At 35.0% G+C, this 19,962-nt stretch overlaps 1 protein-coding gene across 1 annotated transcript in view; it reads right to left on the bottom strand.

The window, feature by feature from the left end:
• LOC125236255 overlaps nt 1–19,962 on the bottom strand; it is a 162,807-nt gene that overhangs the window by 20,863 nt on the left and 121,982 nt on the right. The window lies entirely within an intron of this gene.

Raw genomic sequence — 19,962 nt, forward strand, 5'->3', positions numbered from 1 at the left:
TAGTCTGCTTTTAATTATGTATATTTTACTAAACATTTTGTTAAAGAAGGTACTAGTATAGTTAAATCAGGTTTTCTACACCGACTAAGGCACTGACAATCGATGTACCTATTACCTATTAGTGTATTGTGTATTCGAAACAAATTGAAGAGAATGGAAGAGAATGTTTCTGTAGTTAAAGTTAAATGAATAATAAAGATAATGTACAAAATTGGTATCTTCAAAGGAAATAATGGTTGGACAATGTAAAATGTAGTTATAATTGAATATTGGAGTGTTATTTAAGCGTAGGTAGAGTTCTTAGATTAATGTTAACAACTTAACCTAAATAATTCAAGAAAAACACGATCCATAAAATTACGCAAAATTATCACATTTGTGTATTTGTCAACAAACATTTCGCGTTAGAATTATTCAAGTTATGCGAGTTTGACAAATGTTGCATTTTAAAGAGTTTTCGCGTAATAATGCGACGAGTTCAATGTTGCCACATTTGGCCATAATTCCCACTAGTCACTCTATCAACGTAATCTTTATTACGGTGTGTGAATTTTGAAATTTAGTTTTGTTTGAGATGAAATAGTAACCCCGGTTATGTTACAGGAAAAAATGTATTCAGGCAAGAATATTTCTTCTGATAAAATCTTTATTGCACACCTCAATAGTCCAAGCTAAGTTGAAAACAATTTTGATACAGCATATTGCGCAAGAGTTATTATAAACGTCAAATTTCTGTTAATTTAATAAAGTTTACTTCACACGTGTTAAGTCTGCCCTACAAAAATAGCTGTCAACGTCGTTTAGTCTGACACTACTTAATACAGTTTAAAAATACAGAAAAGGCCGCCTGTCTTTTTACCTCTTTAACCGACTTAGAAAAAGGAAGGGGTTCTCAATTCGACTATTTTTTTTCTTCGTATTAAGTTGTGCTAATACGCCGATCTATGTTGACCTCGAAACAGACTAACCGATAATTACCATAACAAATAATTATACAAATACACCAAATAATCTGGCATTTTTATGTCCAAAGGTGTAGCCAACGGCTATTTGTAGTAATAGCACCTATTAGCAATTTATTCGGAATCAGTGAAACTAATGTGCGATCTATAGTTGCCATAAGTGGTCAAGTTATTTAGGGAACTTTCACTGAGCTTTTTTTTTCACTTAAAGCTTTGATAATGAATTGGAAGGAATAGTTCATTTATGGTTGTCGGTATTGGCCTATAAATTTAGTTTTGAAATACAAACTATACAAAGCCAATGTCCGTTTCTACTGTCTCATCTCGAAAGATTTAGAGCATCAAAGTTCCGGAGTGGGGGCTTGTGACGTCACTTCTAAGTAAAAATTGTACCTAGGCGTGACATCACGCGAAACTTCAACGAACTGTCCGTCGTCATTTTTCGTTTACGAGAAAAAAGAAAATATACGTGTGTGTCTTATATTCTTTGATAATCTAATTGACGGACTAATTAGATTTTTTAGTCGTCTCGCCTATTGTTGAAGGATAACTTTACATCATAGCCTAATTATTATTAACTACAAGAACATTATCTGTTTTAGGAATTTCAAATGGAAAGGACTTGAAACACCAGCCCTTCTGAAGCGTAAACTTTTTCCCTGTGACGAGCAAATTAACCTTTAGATGTAATTTCTAATTACCTACTACAGTCATCTTAATTTCTCGATAAAGATGTTGTGGAAGCCATTTAGAACGGGCGATAGATATCTAGATAGACATGAAACCTGCAGGGCTGGATCCATCGGACTTCCTACTTTCACATATTTACTGGTTACATTAAGTTTTAGTAATTGTTTAATGTTTATCTTCCGCGTAAACTGGTTAGAAAATCTTCTCGTCTGTGTGTATATTGTAGGTATGAGTAAGGTAAATCTTGGTAGTAATAATATAATATATATAAATAGAAATGTATTTAGAGATGCTCATAAACGAAAAACATCCTTCCCCCTTCTTGAGCTTATGTGATACCTATTTGTTTTTATTATTTTTACTTCTAACTTCTTGAGCTAAGTACCTACAGGTTGTAACAAAAATGGTGGTGATCCGTTTAAGGGCGTATTCAGTATCGTATTCTCATCAGGAAAAAGTAGGATAATTTTTTTTTTATCTTTGTATGGAGATTCGACCGATTCGCGCGGCCCGGCTCATACAAAAGTGAAAATTTTTTTAGCGAAAAAAAAATTTTCTTCTACTTTTTCCTGATAAGAATACGATACTGAGTACGCCCTTAAACGGATCACTCTGTATATGATTTTTGCTTGATATTTATTTATCTGTATTATGTACTATCAGCCGCAAAAGTGGATGGCGAACTCTAAACAAAATTGGCGTGCACGTTAAACGAACGCAACGTAGCTTCCAAAAAACCTTGTTGGTTTTTTTCCAGCTCACTAGATGGCGTTGAAAACGAAATTGACGCAAAAAGTAATTTATCTTAATTTTAGAGCCCACTACCTACTACCTACCTACGATTCGAACTGTTCGTTCAATTTTATATTTATTTTTACTTTTTGTAGTTTTTGTTACTTTTTCGTTGGAAAGTAATTACTAATTATTCTTAACATCTGCCATCATTTTACATCACCAACCATTCAGAATTTAAAATAATTCCAAAACACAAATTTCCATAGTCGCCGGCTAGGATTCGAACTGGGAACCTCCTGCATAGAAATCCATGCATCAAACCTCCTCACCAAATGACCAATTGAAAAAGCCTACGAAATTAGTCCCTGGTTGTGTCAACATCAACAAATACGAACTTTGTCCGCAACAGCACGATGCACGACTTGCTATGAGTGGAAGAGAGAGGGCAAATAAGAACAATTCTATGCAATAAAGTAAAACTTAAGTTACAGCATGATGATAATTTAATTTTATTATAATTCAAATTAGATTGATAATAATATTTTTTATAACTATAAGTTTTTCGATACATTTCGTTATTTTTTGTATTAAGAAAAAAAACGTGTAAGGGTACTGAGGGTAGATAGACATTTCCGTCTTATTCGAGTCGTTACTAATTACCTACCTTACAATTCACGTATAACTCATTCAGTTCATTTCTGTGTCTGGGTATCCTGTTCTTTGCTTTCTTTGTGCCTTTTTTTATTTAACTATGAGTTCGCATAATAATATTGACGTAGTCAAAAGATCGCAAATAATTGCGTTGCACGAAGAAGGAGAAACATTTCAGAGATAGCTAGAGAAACCGGTGTGAATGTAAGTAGTTTTATTATTTCCTTACCAATTGGTTTTAGACAATAAATAAGTTGGAATGCTATACAAAATATGGTTATAATTTATGTTTAATTACGTGTTTATAAATTGTTACAGTGGAAAACTGCTAGTTTGTGGATACAACGTTTCCAAATGGAAGGGTCGCTGTCACACCGCCAGAGGTCTGGCAGACCGAACCTTATAGACGCCTCACAACGTCAGCTTATGGTGAGAGAATACGAGGAAAATGGTTTCAAACCGACAAGCCACTATGCCCGTTTATTTGGCACTTGTGCGGACACGGTTCGTCGAGTTCTTCACAGTGAAGGCTTGCACAATCGCAGGCCTGCTGTTAAGCCTCTTCTCACAGACAGACACAAAACGGCAAGATTACAATTTGCGAAGGATCACTTAGACTACGACTGGAGTAATGTTATCTTCACTGACGAAAAGTCTTTCAGATCAAGTCAACATGGCCGTCTTCATTTATGGCGCAGAAATAATACTCGGTACGATACCAACAATGTCGTGCCTAACATGGAGTCGGGCCGTATTTCGGTGAACATGTGGGGCTGGATGAGTGCAGCAGGGCCGGGGGAGCTCGTCAGGATTCCCAATCGAGCGAATAGCGAAACGTATGTGGAAGTGCTAGAGGAAACGTTATTACCTACTGTTCGAAACGTATATCCTGAAGACGAAATGACACAGATAACGTTAGTGCAGGACAATTGCCCTATTCATAATTCGCATACTGTGAAGAGGTGGTTGGGGCAAAATAAAAATGAAGTAAAAGTTATTCCGTGGCCTGCTAGGTCGCCCGATTTAAATCCAATTGAGAATGTCTGGGGTGTTATGGTCCAGCGCTGGGATAACGTCAATGAGCGAACCCCCGAAGCATTAGAAGCTCATTGTTTGCAAATATGGGAAAACATTCGCGGGTCAGATTTTTGTCAAAATCTTGTCGCATCTATGCGTTCCCGTTTGCAAGATGTAATTGACAAGGAAGGGGGTTATACCAAATATTAGTGACATAATCATTTGGCCAGGTCAAGCCTGTAGGTATAACAAAGACTGTTAATCGATGCAACAGTGTGTGTCAAATAAGTGTATAAATAACATTATAATACTTTATATGCCTATATTAATATGTAAAAATTACATTATTTTTCTATTGAACACGTAAGTAAAAAATATTACCTTTGATTATTTGATAACAAGACTATATTGGAGTTAGTGATAATAATTTCAAACTTGACACAATTTATTAATAAGTGGTAATTAAGTAGGTAATTGCCTACCAGTCCTGTAATCCACTCTCGTTTTACCGTACAGGTGAAAGGATTTATAAAGGTGCTTTTTTAAATTTATGTTTAATGTGATTCATTCACTAAAATTTATTTATGCTGGAAATAATGAAAAATTAACAATCTTAGTTCTCCTTTATTTCACATATTACCTACAATACCTACATTTTTAATTGGGGTGAGGCTTCAATCCTTTTCCGATCGGAAATGCAACTTAAGCCTAAACCTTAATAAAATGTTGGGTAATTTGCCATCCGGCTGTAAATTAGACCATTTAATATGTTATAAAAATAGCGGTTAATAATATAGTTAACACCCAAAATAAAGTTTTAAACCACTGCTCAAACAGTAAGGTTAAATGGTGGAAATTTTATACATATTAGAAAGATATTTGTAATTTATTTACCTACACATGTCAACACCCGAGGTATTAGATTATTAATCTAGGCTGTTATTTAGAAGTAAATAAATAACTTAATATATCTTGTTTTTAAGATAAGAACTTTTAGGGTAAAATAAAATGTGTAATTGCAGTTATTCTCTGAAGATAATGCTGTATACCTTATTTTGCCGTTGTCGTATTTTTTAATACTTTGTATAAGGTTTTAGGCAATTATAAAAGTGAACATTATCGTGACCAGCGGGCTTATTTTTGAGTCTCACGCGTTCGAATTCAGAAAATTGTCACTGAAAATAATAAACAAGTCACCGTTTTCAACCGGTATTTTAGTGACAAAATCCCGTATGCGAGATTCAAAAATCGCCCTCCAGGTATTAGTAAAAAATAAATGAAAATAAATACAATAATGAAAACAACAGCGTTTAGTTATTTCTGGTTGTTTATATATATGTGTAATAGTTATTTGTTTTTTGTTTTAATATTGGAATCCAACTTTGCCAAGGGGGCAAAGTTGTTGTTTAACCGCACGTGCCAATATTGATACCCGAGCAAGCGAAAGATTCCAATATTGAACCGCGAGCGTAGCGAGAGGTTCAAAAAGTGGAATCTTGAGCGTTGCGAGGGTTTCAAGGCACGAAGGTTAAACAAACTTTGCCACCGAGTGAAACACAAAATTTTTCACCACACCAACACGAACAAAATACAGACTATAGAACATCAAACTAAATCAAATCCATCAATTTATTCAATATTTAGGATTCAAAATCATCATTTTTAAGTAAATTCTAAGGCAAGACATCGTTAAAATTTGTATGAAATTACTTTGCGCTCTTGGATAACGGATACCAAAATTGCATGTTATCCACAAGAGTGCAAAGTAATTTCCAAATTTTAACTTGATGCCTTGAGCTGGCTGGTAGAACTTACCTACAAATAATTATTTTTAAATCATAAATATTGAATAGATTGCTGGATTTGATTTAAATTGATGTTTTATAGTCAGTATTTTGTTCGCGTTGGTGTGGTGAAAATTTTTATGATTTTTATGAAGTAAATTAAATGATCGTATTAACGATATACCATCCATACTAATATTAAGTATAAATGGGAAAGTGTGTTTGTCTCTGTTTGTTTTTCCGCCTTTCACGGTAAAATGGAACGGATAGTTGAAGGGTTGCAGAGTGACATAGGCTACTTTTCGTGTATTTCCAACCCCGGGCTCTTCCCTAAAATGGATTGAGTATGGAGCATTCCTCAATTTTCAAATTTAACTCGAGCGAAGCCGCGGGCAAAAGCTAGTATTGTATAATGCTCATATTGCCTATATAAGTTAATAACTTTAATCATAGACATAAAAAATAATAAAAAATACCTGAAGTGTCATGCAATAATTGGTAACTTAAATTTTCCCGTTACATGGAACTACCCGAGGTTTGAAACGAACTATAGTTAATTTACTAACAAACTAAAATAGAAAACCTTGTTTATATAAACGTATAATATATACTTTTTAAAACATTATTATTTTACAGCTATTTAAACTGGGATGTCTCAGTAACTCACTGAGAAAGAACCAACATATACTATAACTATACTACAAAAAAAAATATAGAAATCTTTCCCTGATAGGTATCACAATGTCTGATAACTTTGTTTACACACATTAGAAATAATACCTATGTGAGATCAGACCCTTTAGCACAACTTGCCTTGTCGCGCGCGAGTCCATACATAAAGCGCGACTTCAAGTATGGACTCGCGCGCGACAAGGCAAGTTGTGCTAGAGGGGCAGGTGGAGCATTAAGACAGGGATACTCGTTAATAAAGGAAACTTGTTTTTTTTTAAATGTTTGTTCCATACTTCCAATAGTTAGTAATGTAATGACTTGAAAAGTAATAATGATATTACCCTCAACTAGAGTGTAGTAAATATGACAATAAATAAGTAAATTATTTTAAATCTCAACCTTAACCAGCAAGTAATAAAAACACGAAAAATCAAGAGATAATTTTCTGAAGTAAAATCGCGGTAGTATAAAAAATTTCGGAAGAATAACATTAACATTATTATTATGCCAATTTCAACCTTATCCTGTAGTCATTAGAAGAGTTTGAGAACAGACCACTGAGACCACATAGATTACGGATTGCATTGAAGTAATGCAAGGCAAATTTTCGACAAGGTTGTCAACTCAACTGGTAGCCTAGGGGAACAGAGCACTGGTTATACGAAGGGTCGGGCGCTTGGTGTTCCGAGTTCAAATCCTGGCAGTGGCGCTAAGTGTGATGTCTTTTTGTATGATGTTTGGCTGGAAGCCGACAAAATATTATAAAATTAAAAACGAGCAAATATGTATTCAGAAACGACGGTTGCTAGAAAAGTAATTGGTTGGTGCGGGCGGGGGGGGAGGCACAATGAGGGAGAACCGGCTCGGGCGAGCACACATCACGTGACCCGCTCGCCGTCGACCGATGATCTTTAGGGTTTAATTTCTCTGCAGTTTACATTATCCGATCCGATATCGGACGTCAGAAGGTATGGAATATCGGTCCTACATCCGATATCGGATTGGACAATGTGAAAACGCACTAATGAGGGTGCCACCGCCACTGGACGATTAACTTAGTAGTATTTAAAGACAAAGGCATATTTAGAAAAACTCATAACAAAAATTTATAAATGATTTCTACCTCTCCCTAATGTGGTTTTACCCACCGTGACTAAGTGACACTCGTTTGAAATTAAAATATAAAAAAATGTATTTTAAACGACAATGAACATAAAAACTCGTAATAATTTAATGAATTTCTTTACTTATTAGCAAATTCACCTACATTAACCTTTTTTGGTCAACAACGCCATCTAATTTTCTATCTATACACTACTCCATTCTTGCTTTCAACGCCATCTAGTTTTCTATCTATACACTAGTCCATTCTTGCTACAGACGTTGATATGCAAAATTGACCCTTAGGCTTTCCATGCACTTTTTCGGCTGATAGTACAACAGTGGCGTTCACTTACACCTACACAGTTAATAAGCAAACAAAAATAACAGAACTCTTTTAACTATGCCAATAAAAGACCCGAGCGGAAAGATCAGAGCGGACCCCAGGCTCCCATGAGCCGTGGCAAATGCCGGGATAACGCAAGGATGATGATGATGATTAAAATAATGTTTAGTTATTTTCGACCGTTTAACAGTTTAGATGTATCTGAACGCGACTGTACCAAATGTTTTTATCCTTCTAACGCCGTGGCTTGCGTGGGCGACGGTCGCGCGATGGTCGCGCGACGGCGATGCGACGCATACGAAATCAAACCTTATCGATATGGAAGTATGAGACGCGACGGCGACGGAAGACACGGCGTAATGTTTCTAATTTTAATGTTTCTGTTTGAACTTTATTTGCTGTAAGCAATTATTACAAAAAAAAAAATAGTTTTTACCGCACCTACTTTAATTTATAACTCTGTAACTACAAGGGCACTGTGGCCAAATAAATACCTAGTAAGTACAAATAATGTATAATAAGTTCTTTGCTACAAGCAGAAGGTTGAAAAAGCTATTTAGAATTTTAGCAGTTGTGACCTTTTTCAATGACCAAACAAATACGTGTAAGAAGCGATTAACATGTTGCTAGTTGCTACACGCTGTAAAATAGTATTTGTATTGCAAAGTAACAGAGGAGCGGTGAGTCAGGTGAGTGAGAACAAGAGAAAACTATCACTATAAATACTTGGTTTTATTGACTTTTTCAACGAGCAGTTTACAGTAGATAAGTACTCGTAAATATTGGTACACCTTCAGTGGTCTACATAGTCTGTTCCTAGGTTCACTAACTTGTAACATGGCAAATGTGCATTGCATGTCGCCGTCACCGCGCGCACTGGCCGATGAGAGAAAAATTAAAATTTTGAAAAAAACCCCGACCGCGTCATAGTAGACCGATTTTCATGAAACATGACTAAGAACACTCCCGACAAACTCAACTTTCAAGCTTTCAGACAAAAAAAAAACTAAATCTAAATCGGTTCGTCCGTTCGGGAGCTACGATGTCACAGACAGACACACACACACAGACAAACAGACAAACAAACAGACAGACAGACACGTCAAACTTATAACACCCCGTCGTTTTTGCGTCGGGGGTTATAAATTAGTTATGGGCATGTCGCGCGTCTTTATTTTATTTTACTTACTATATTTATTTATTTTTTTCCTGTTGCACGTAATATTTTCTCTGTCATGAAACTACTGAAATCACGTCTATTTATTTGAAGCGAGTGCTTTACTACATCCGAAGCTTTTATTCTTCGTAACAAAAGAAGAATATCCATTGACGCAACTTTACTTTACTGGATATTGGGTGCTGAGTTCTTCTGCTGTGTGCTCTTGAGCAGTGATTTGATCTCAAGTACCTATTACAAATATCTTGAAGATTGACGTTCTGAAAATATCATTCGCACTAGTGGGACTGTCAAAATTGATGTCAATTTAGCCAGGTCACCATCAGGGATTGCGTTGGAAACACAACGGGAGTGTTAGATTTGGCAAAGTTCAAGCCTTTGTTCAGAATAGTACATAAATAGAAAATATCACCAGTTAAATTGAATCCATAGCGTGAATCCCATGCGTGTCTAATCTAAATCTCGGCGACATAACGTTGTCAGATGTAATCCACTGAGGACAGAAATAAGAAAACAATAGATTTATACGTCGAAAGCGTGCGACCGTGCGCTTCCTCGTGTGGGTAATGAATTACCTGCACACCGTTGTGATCTTGTGATCCAAGTAAATAATGGCCAAATGAAAAAAAAACGCCATAAGCTTAAAATAAAACGAATCTTATTTACAATATTTGACATATTTTTAAATTAAGGGGCTCCACACAGTTTTCATAGATTTTTGACAATTTTTGAGTTGAAACTCCTAAATTTGCATCACAGATATAATTATAAGACCAACGGCCATCGGTTCTTCAATGTTTTATCTCTATTCGTAAGGGCCATATTTAAAAACAAAAATTCTTTTAATTGTTTAAACATGGTCTAAATTAAAAAATAATCGCTTTCAAAAATAATCGCGTTAGAATACATGGAGAAAGTAAACAGCAAAAAAGTAATAAGCCACAGATTTCTTATCGGATTGCAATAATGTAAACATCCAAATTATAAACAAATAAATTATTTTTGTAGTCCCCCAATATTCATTAATTTATTTATTTTCACAGCGAATTCACAATGATTTTACTAGCGGTGGCGTTATTGATTTATTCAAAAATTTAATACTGAACAAGTGAATCACAACCTTTACTACTTCCTAATGTTATGTTATTTGTTTTGACATGTACCGTCAGATACTTGCCATTCACTTCTTCATTTATTATGTGTGGACACATTTTTTTTGCGAATTTAATAAAGATTGCTATACCAGTTAGCTTCTATTAATGAGCCTTTCTGTCGAATTTCACGTAAATAAAAAAACATGGAGTATTTGTATATGCAAAACTCGCTATCCACTTAAAGCTTGCGCCATATCTTCCAGATGTTTCTAAACAATGGCTGATCTCGACGTGAGACGGAATTTACATAATATTTAGTGCATTTCCGACACAAACTGGGTGAACTGTTCTAAAAGTGAGTTAATAACTCGGATTATACTTAGTTATTGAGAACAAGAAAAGTGTAGGAAGTATACTTTGTGATCTGTGAACAGAAGTGTGATGTTTTGCAGTTTGATTAATAAAATCAGATCAGTATCATGGTCGGGTTTTTGTCACTTGTCAGTTTGGGGTGTCTGTAGAACGTGACAGACATGGTGACAAAATGATAGGCAGCCCTGCTAGCTTGGATTTTAGATCAAATACGACGTAGGGATCACATCAAAGACGTAGGGATCACATGGACGCATTTGGTATGAAATGATGGGAATATAACAAGGACAGAGTAGAGAAAGCAATGCGAGGATTATACTGCTCAACAATGAATTTGGTAAACAAAGAATGTCACATTCTTAACATCGTAGGATGTTAAGTGTAATTGAATTGTGAATGTAATATTTGAATGTCAAGGTGTTTGCTCTTCAGTGATGTTTAAAAGCGACCGAACGGATGTAGTTAAAAATTAATTTATAACGTCTACACGCGTAGGTATTTGCCTATGTATTTCTCTTAAATTTGGGCTAAAACATGATGAGAAGAGACTGCTTGTCAGGCATATTGAATTAGGTACTTAACTCCTAACCCACTACATTATTATAATTTATCATACATGCTCACATTCTCATAATCATTAAACGGCGAAATACATTGTAACAATAAGTTTTTTGCAAACATTTAATTTTACTGCTCTCCGAGACGTTTAAAAACCCCTTACTCGATAGGGATACGATGTTTCATAACAGTTTCTATGATCACCTTTCTGCTCCATCATTAGATCATCTCCATGATACCATAATATTGCATTGTCACGTGATTTACATGTGTGCAAAATTTCAGCTCAATCGGAAACCGGGATGTGGGTCAAATTTAGCTTCTACGTTTTGACGCACCCTAACATACTAACAAGGCAAGTTGAATAAAAGCTTGTAAAAACTAACAAACATCCTGTAATTCTTGAATAATATTCGTATTAGATTAACGTCATAATAATAATAGACCTTTGCGTCTATGACAGGTGATTTAAGCAGCGTCCTTACGACACGCATTCGTGGCTGTATATCCCAATTTGAGAGAGGATCTTCGTTAACACATAATATTTATATTTAAATAAATAAATAAATATTATAGGACATTCTTACACAGATTGACTGAGGCCCACGGTAAGCTCAAGAAGGCTTGTGTTGTGGGTACTCAGACAACGATATATATAATATATAAATGCTTATATACATAGAAAACATCCATGACTCAGGAACAAATATCCGTGCTCATCACACAAATAAATGCCCTTACCGGGATTCGAACCAAATCATTAGTTAGTAAATGATTCATTATTTTAACGAGAACAAAAAACTTCATACCGTTTATGGTTAAACGGTAATCAACCGATGTTACACGTACCGTTATTTAACTTTCTTGTATAATCTCAATTATAATTACCGCCTGCAAGTAAGTATCGTATCGTTCATCTAAGGATTTCGTGTTTGCTGTAACTGTTATCTAAGATATTGCACGATCATCAAACAAAAGAACATCGTTTTAGATTTAAACATATTTAACATTCACTGTGCTTTAGTTGTTCTTATCTTTCAAAGTGGATTGTAGGCAGTAGGGTAAATAAAATTTATAACCCAAAAACTCCAAAATTGTATTGAAATTACACTCCTATCAGCGAACCTATTGAGTTTGAAAACAACTGACCCAGGTTTAGCCGAACTGATAGCCACTAATAACCTAACCACAAAATAAAAAATTTGAAAAAAAACCCCGGACCGCGACATAGTGGACCGATTTTCATAAATCATGGCTAATAACACTCCCGACTATAATACAGCTTTCTTTCAGATGAAAAAAGACTTAATCTAAATCGGTTCATCCGTTCGGGAGCTGCTATGTTCGGGAGTCAGACACGTCAAACTTATAACACCCCGTCGTTCTTGCCTGGTCAGGATGGCTAGCCGAATGGCACAATCGCTCACGAAACGCTCACGAAACGAAGCGCTAGTAAATATCATCTCTAATTGGCTTAGTAACAATGGGCCCAGAGCCAGTCGCTTTCTTGCCGGAGAAATGCCATTCGTCAGGGGTTAAAATGGAGAGAATGATAGAGAGATAACAGTTTTCCAATTCGTTTTCTGCTAACGATTGTTATCTTTACAAGATCCCTAGAAATGTAGATCCTATAGATATTTGATTCTTATTATACATAAGCAGCGAAAAAAATAATTTCATTTTTCAAACGTGGGATTGGAAATGACATTCTATTATTTTTAAGTCTTATTAGTAATACTATTTGTATTTAGAAATCGAATTATTCAAGAGTTACTTTAGACGTCAAATTTCCATAAACATGATCACTATACACGTTAAACTTTCGTGAGACATATTCAAATAATTAAAACATGAATCTGCACGTTAAACTTTCTTAAGACATATTAAAATAATTAATGAATCTACGTTCACGGACGTACGGAGTTTATAGCCGCCGCGTGAACTCCTATATGCCTGAAGAGGGGCCTCCGAATTGGCCCGAAACATGTCGCAGCAAGAGCGATATAATAACGTGAGTACAACCGTAGATTCATAATTAACATAATCACTGTTTTACTGAGCACTGGGCTATCGAAATAGCTGCAAACTTAGCTTGGTCCGGCTAGAGCTTCGAATCAATTTATCGCCTGACCGTTAAAGAAACGCGATTAAAATAATTAACTCCAAACGTTTGACTCAACAAAACGCGGAAGCGACAGTTCCCAACGAAATCGTCTAGAGATCTTTCTCAGATCATCCTGTATAACGACAATGGTTCGCACAATTATATTCCATGCCAAGCTTTAGCTGAAACGTCATGTTTTCTTTTTCGAATATTACGTAGCATTCTTTGGTGTCTTTTTTTTTATTTTGCGCATGCGCAGTAACGAAAAAACTGAAAAGGTATTGTTTGGCTCTGTAACCATGGCAACGCATTGTTATAACGTTACTGCGCGCGTGCGCGGGATGGCTTTGAGCAGCTGCGCTGACAGTGCAAGCCTTTGCGTCAAAATACAGGAAACAGTGAATTTCACGAAAGTTATTCTAGAAAACTATTACAAACTAAGTGCATGGTCGTAGAAAAAAATTGTATGCAACGGTGTTTAACTGGGGCAAAAAATACTCGTGGCGTCTTTATTAACAATTTTCGGCTTCGCCTCAAATTGTTACCCACGCCACTCGTCTTTTTTGACCTCATTAAATAAAAAAATAAAATACTATATTGAGAGCATATTTTTGAATGAAAACGGGCCCACAGATAAGAAATAGTACAGTTTGTCAAACGATATCTAACACAGGTAGGAATAAAGGAGATCGGACGTGCCGACCGATTTCTTATTGCGCAAACAATTGCCTGATTCAGTATCATTATGCCGACGAGTAATGAATGTTATTTGCATTTTTATAAATTTTATGATGATAATTTCATTGAAATATGATTGCATTACCTAGCTATTGATTCTGGAATTTATTATTAATTCTTTCAAGTTATACGATAATTTATACGCATTTTTGTTACCATAATAGTACATTACGTTACAAGTGCGTAAAAAAGGAAGTTCGAAACGAGTGGCGATAAATTAAAACACGACCGAAGGGAGTGTTTTAAATCGACACGAGTTACGAATTTCCTTTTCGCACGTGTATCGTACGACGTTTTTCAGTACAGATGAGCCTCCGAAGTTTCGACCTGGCATATAATGAACCACTTCTCGCACTAGTGCGTAAAAAAACACTATCTGTACTGAAATAGTACATTACCTACGATACAAGTGCGTAAAAAAGGAAGTTCGAAACGAGTGGCGATAAATTAAAACACGACCGAAGGGAGTGTTTTAAATCGACACGAGTTACGAATTTCCTTTTCGCACGTGTATCGTACGACGTTTTTCAGTACAGATGAGATTCTGAAGTTTCGACCTGGCATATAATGAACCACTTCTCGCACTAGTGCGTAAAAAAAACACCATCTGTACTGAAAAAGTTATTATTACAACAGTTTCTTTAGTGTACTTACATTTTTAATCAAAAAATAATCATATTTTCAACACACCAAAAGCAGATATGCATTCACTAATAGATACTTAATGGTTTATTTAGGTATGAAATCAAAAATCATGTCAAAAATGAAAAAAAAAATCGATGCGTCATATATTATTTCCTAGTCATATTTTAAATGATGTCTATAAATAGTTACCAAGGTCAGGAAATTTACTTAGAATGCACTATAGAGGTATTTATTGCATTTTTTACAAACAAATATAGAAACTAAGATAATTATTATTAAATATAAATAAACAGATAATAAAATTCCTACACGTTATGAAGTAATGCTTTGACCATAAACAACCCAATAAAAAAGATGGCGCCCTTCGTCACTAGGTCAATGGACGAAAGCGGCAACTGTGTCCTTTCTGCCAATGCTCTTCCTAGTCGAAGTAGTCGATGAAGGGAAATAAAGGCCGAGTAATGAGGTTTCAGATTAATTAAATAGCCCTGTCAGTCTTGTTATGTCAATAAAATAGTTATTTGTTATACAAGAACTTTACAAATTGTATTTTTCTCGCCGAGTATGGAAATTGAAAAACGAAAAAAAAAGATGAAAGGATTCTTATCTAGTTGAACCACGAGCGAAGCGAGACCCGGTTCGATTCCCAATAGAATTGAACTTGAGAGTTTTTAACACACGAGTCAAGTAAAACTACATTTAGTTTCGCCATGTCTGTCTGTGTAACACAAAACTTCCGTCCCCGTCACTATAATCGAGGAAACTACAACGCAAAAAATGCGTTTATCACTGCTTCCAGTAGTTCCACAGGTGGTACTCGTAACATGTAACCGTAAGCACTAGAAAGTTGAAATTTGGCACCAATATGTTATATCAATCACGCCAACAAAGTTCAAAACAAAAATCTTTATTACTAGATTCACCTAACTTTTATCAATTTTAAAAATCAATTAATTTGATCTTTATTCAAGGTCACATTACTTTTTCGGACCCACTAAAGGATAAAATGCGTTTTTACCCGCTGATATTGAACAAAACACGTGTTTCCGAGCTAGTGAGGGGAAAAATAATATATTTTACAAGCGACGTAGAACTTTACATTAAAATTGACTTTCTCAGGAATAATTATATTTGAACTTTATAGAGGTGATAAAACGAAAAAAAAAAAAAAGATTTCAGTAGGTAAAAAAGTTATCTAGTGGTAACTACGCGTAACTGAACACCCGAGTTCGATTCCCAACGTTTTTGGCCTTGTCGTTTTTTCTTTCGTGTATGATATCTATTTCTGTTTATAATTTATATATAGTAGTGTGACTACTTGAAAAACAACAAATCAAAAAATATTTAATAAAATAATTTGATTTGTTCCCTAGTTGTAAAAGGAAATAGTTAATAAGATAGATTGCTGAAAATTTCCGTCAATTAAAAAATCTACAAATTCTTGTTTCAAATCAGTTTGTCAGTACAAAAAGGCGCGAAACTCCTCACCTACATTGTTTTGCCACTTGTTTCTACTTCGGGAAATTTTTGATAGAATATAGTTTGTCTATGGTTCTAAAAAACATGGCGCTCTCCACTAGGTCAACAGAGTAGATAAAATAGGTCACGCGTCCTGTCAGTCTATGTTTAGTTCCGACTTAAAGTTGTCTGTGGTTCCGAGTCAGGGAAATAAAGGCCAGTCATTCGTTATCATACATCGGATTAATTAATGTTTCCTTAGCTAACCGGTTTGTTGATTACGAAACATGCACATGTAGGCCTACTTCACAAAACGTATTTATATAATTCATAATATATTGTAGTTCGTGTACACGATATTTTTGCAAGTAATTGCAATAGGTATGTATTGATTTATTGATTTCCTTTTATTGCACTGTCCAAGAATTTAGGTAAAATATAATGAAAATTACAAACGTTCAATTGGCGTACAAGTTTGAAATATGCCCGGAAACCTGTCTATGAAAAAACTTCAAGCCGCATGATTATGAAAATGCAAGAAGAAATGAAAAGTTGACTACATAAAGGTAGGTACATACCTAACTACTTATTTCTCTACCCCATTTACATTAGTTGCTTGGAGAGAAATTCCATGTATGAATGGTGAAATATCAAAACTAACCTAAAGCGTCTACGCTACATACGAGTACTTAGGCCTGTTTGATTATAATTACAAATTATAACTCAATAATTATTATGAAGTTGATGACACAAGCACTATGTAGATAATTGTTTATTTTGGTTCCAATATTGGTGTCGAATTCACCTTTTATAAGCAATATCGGCTTGTAAATTGATTCTTAATAGAACATTCATTGCGTCAAAGTACCGGTCCTTATCAAGATTCCTCTATTGTTATTTCAGTAAGTTGAATAAAATCAGACTGTCAGTCCTTAAAGGTTAGTAATTGGACTCAGTACAGTTATGTACAGAGTACAGCTGAATCTGCGCTCGAATCTCTAGAAAGGCGACTTTCCCGGCTATCTACACTCCGGAGATATCACCATGGGAACCCAACACAATACCCTTTGTAACAACACAATCTTTATTCTGCATCCACGTAATCCATTTTGTTCCTATTATAGTCGTTATGCGTCGAGAAGAAGACGCCACGTGAATGGGACGCCGGCAAAATTATGTGTGTTAAAAATGTTTTGTGTCACATTAAGAATTTATTGCAGATTATGTGTGTAGAAATTTGTCATCTGCTAGATAATCTGAGAGTAGGTAATTAATATGGAAATGCTAGGTATTCAATTTTAATACAAACGTTGTAGGTAGGTATCATGTACCTAAAAAGAGGAGATGTTCGCTGCTTGCTGACATAACAACACGAATTAAATGAATAAAGTAAGGAAATGGGTAGGTATTTTTAGTTTATTACGTTTTAGTATTAATTAGGTAGGCAATTAATTCTAGAGATGATATGTGAAGGTAGAATTCCCCCTAAATAATACAGGATGATTATAATATTGATACTTCCCGTTCCTAATACAAATTAAAGAAAAACTCTTAAACAAAACCTAAATAAATGTCTTAACATATTCGTTACTAAGGTAAAAAATGGTTTCAACGAGCAATGTATCTTAAGTTCCACTGACCGCCTTTTGAGTGATAATTAGGTAAGACGAAAATATTAAAAGTGAAATTTCGTAGCAGTTAATACTAAAAGTCATAAAATTTACTTTTTTTTTACAGCCTCATTTAAACTAGTGTAGGTACATCATATACCTATATATCGAAGGTTTGTAGGTAGGTTTATTCTTTTAGGTATTTAAAAAAACGTAAACAATTAAATTTGTAGTTTTTCGAGTTTACATTTGTCAATTAACCGTCCAAATACAAGATCAAGTGGATCTTTCATTGATCGGTCTGTTCTTAACCTAACTACTTATTTGGTCGTGTAAGGTTTTCATTTACCCTTACCTGGCCCTAACCCTTTTATCTGCTACCAGTTATTGTACCCAACTTTACATTTAAGTTTTGTTTATATTCGCTAAAACTTGTCAAAACTCATTGTCTAATTACAGGTTGATATGAAGACGCTCAACAAGTAGTAAACATTAGAAACTTAGAAAGCCGTATGAGTTTTATATAATTCGGCATAATGAGCCGGTCTCGTTTAGCGGCGCGGGCGCAGACTGATTAACGCCTGACAGCTCCGCCGCTCACACCGAACTAAACAAACTTCATGTCACGCTTTATTTTCATCACCATCAGTCATCACATCGGCAAAATATAGCCAACCACCGCAGACACTAACAGTTATATGACGTCAGAAAACACCCATTTTTCTGAGTATAAATGTATGTCTATTTTGTATTTTCAAATTCATTATACACCGTGGGCCTGAATAACTCGAAAGATTTTGACAGTGTATTCCTGACCACATTTAGAGACTATAATGTCATACACAGTTTTCTGCATAACGCCTAGTTTGAGAGTTAAGTATTGCGAATTGAAAAAAAAATCCTATTGTTACTCAGTAAGTACAACGGCCTTTTTAACGGCGTTGATGCCATCATGGAGAATAATCTCACTATCCTCATTGATAGATGTCAAAAGGTAAGAAGTAAAACTTTTCCAAGCTGAGGTTTTTAAGAAAAAAACGTTAAAACTCATTTTAAGTGCCAGTTTTATAAATAACATATTTTTCATGTGAAAATACATTAAAAATTGTAAAACAAATACAAAGAAATTACATAAGTCAATATAATATTTTTTTAATGGAATTTTTAAATTTAAAAATTAAATTTCAAAGGGTTAATCAGGCCCACGGTGTATATTATTCTCTATGACTTCAGATGACACTCGTAACAGTAACAAAATGTGTATTCCTATACATCGGTGTGACACGCAGCCAACGTGTCCGTCTACTTTTACTTTATATGTTGGGAAAGTGTAGTGGGTGATAAATGCCCGCTACCATCGTGTATGGATTTATAGAACGTGTATGACAATTATTACTGGAGTTATGTGTGCACGTGACAAGATATAGCATTGGTATTAATTGGTTTAATGTTTAAATTGCATGACATCGAATGAGACAACACATGAAAAAGATGTATGTAACAGATTTTGATTTGCTTTTTTAGGTAGTAACACTAATTTATATAAATTCTTAACTGAAATAGATACCGTACACTAAGCCTACCTACGTACCTACCTACCTATTTTAGCCTTCAGAGATAACATACACTAGAAATTTCGACGGGTACCTCGGCGGTCGAGGTGGTGTGTAACAGCACGTCAGCCGCGATAGCTGGAGACCCGGGTTCGATTCTCGGCTTCGCCACCAGTGGTCTTGATCGCGTTTTCTTTAGTGTATGGTATTTATTTCAGTTTAAAAATGTAAAAGAGTTATTAAATGCAGATAATTATGTGGTCAACTGAGTAATTTGGGGCTTCGCTTACCTACTGGCGCTTACGACAAATAAAAAAAGTTAATTCATTGTTTTTGTTTGTCACAAAAAACACAAATAAAAGCAGATCTAACTGGCACTCGAGACCTTAGACACCTTTTTTTTCATATATGAATGAGAGTTATTTAAATTTCTTATGTTATCTACTCACCACTCTTAAGATTCGTCCGCATGAGCTTAACACGCTGTATATAGCAGGCAACTTTAATGTATAGCCACAACAACACATACAAGAAAGTTCTGAATGACCCCTAATTCTCCATTCATATGAACCACAAGTCACTAGTTCCAAGATCCCTTACAAAGATGCTGACGTCGGCACAAAGGCATCATTACATAACAATTAGAAGGTAGGTACTTTAATTATTTTAAGTGCATTTCTTAGTGCTTTGATCTT

Source organism: Leguminivora glycinivorella, chromosome 19 (genome assembly GCF_023078275.1).
Source record: "Leguminivora glycinivorella isolate SPB_JAAS2020 chromosome 19, LegGlyc_1.1, whole genome shotgun sequence".
Taxonomy (NCBI): domain Eukaryota; kingdom Metazoa; phylum Arthropoda; class Insecta; order Lepidoptera; family Tortricidae; genus Leguminivora; species Leguminivora glycinivorella.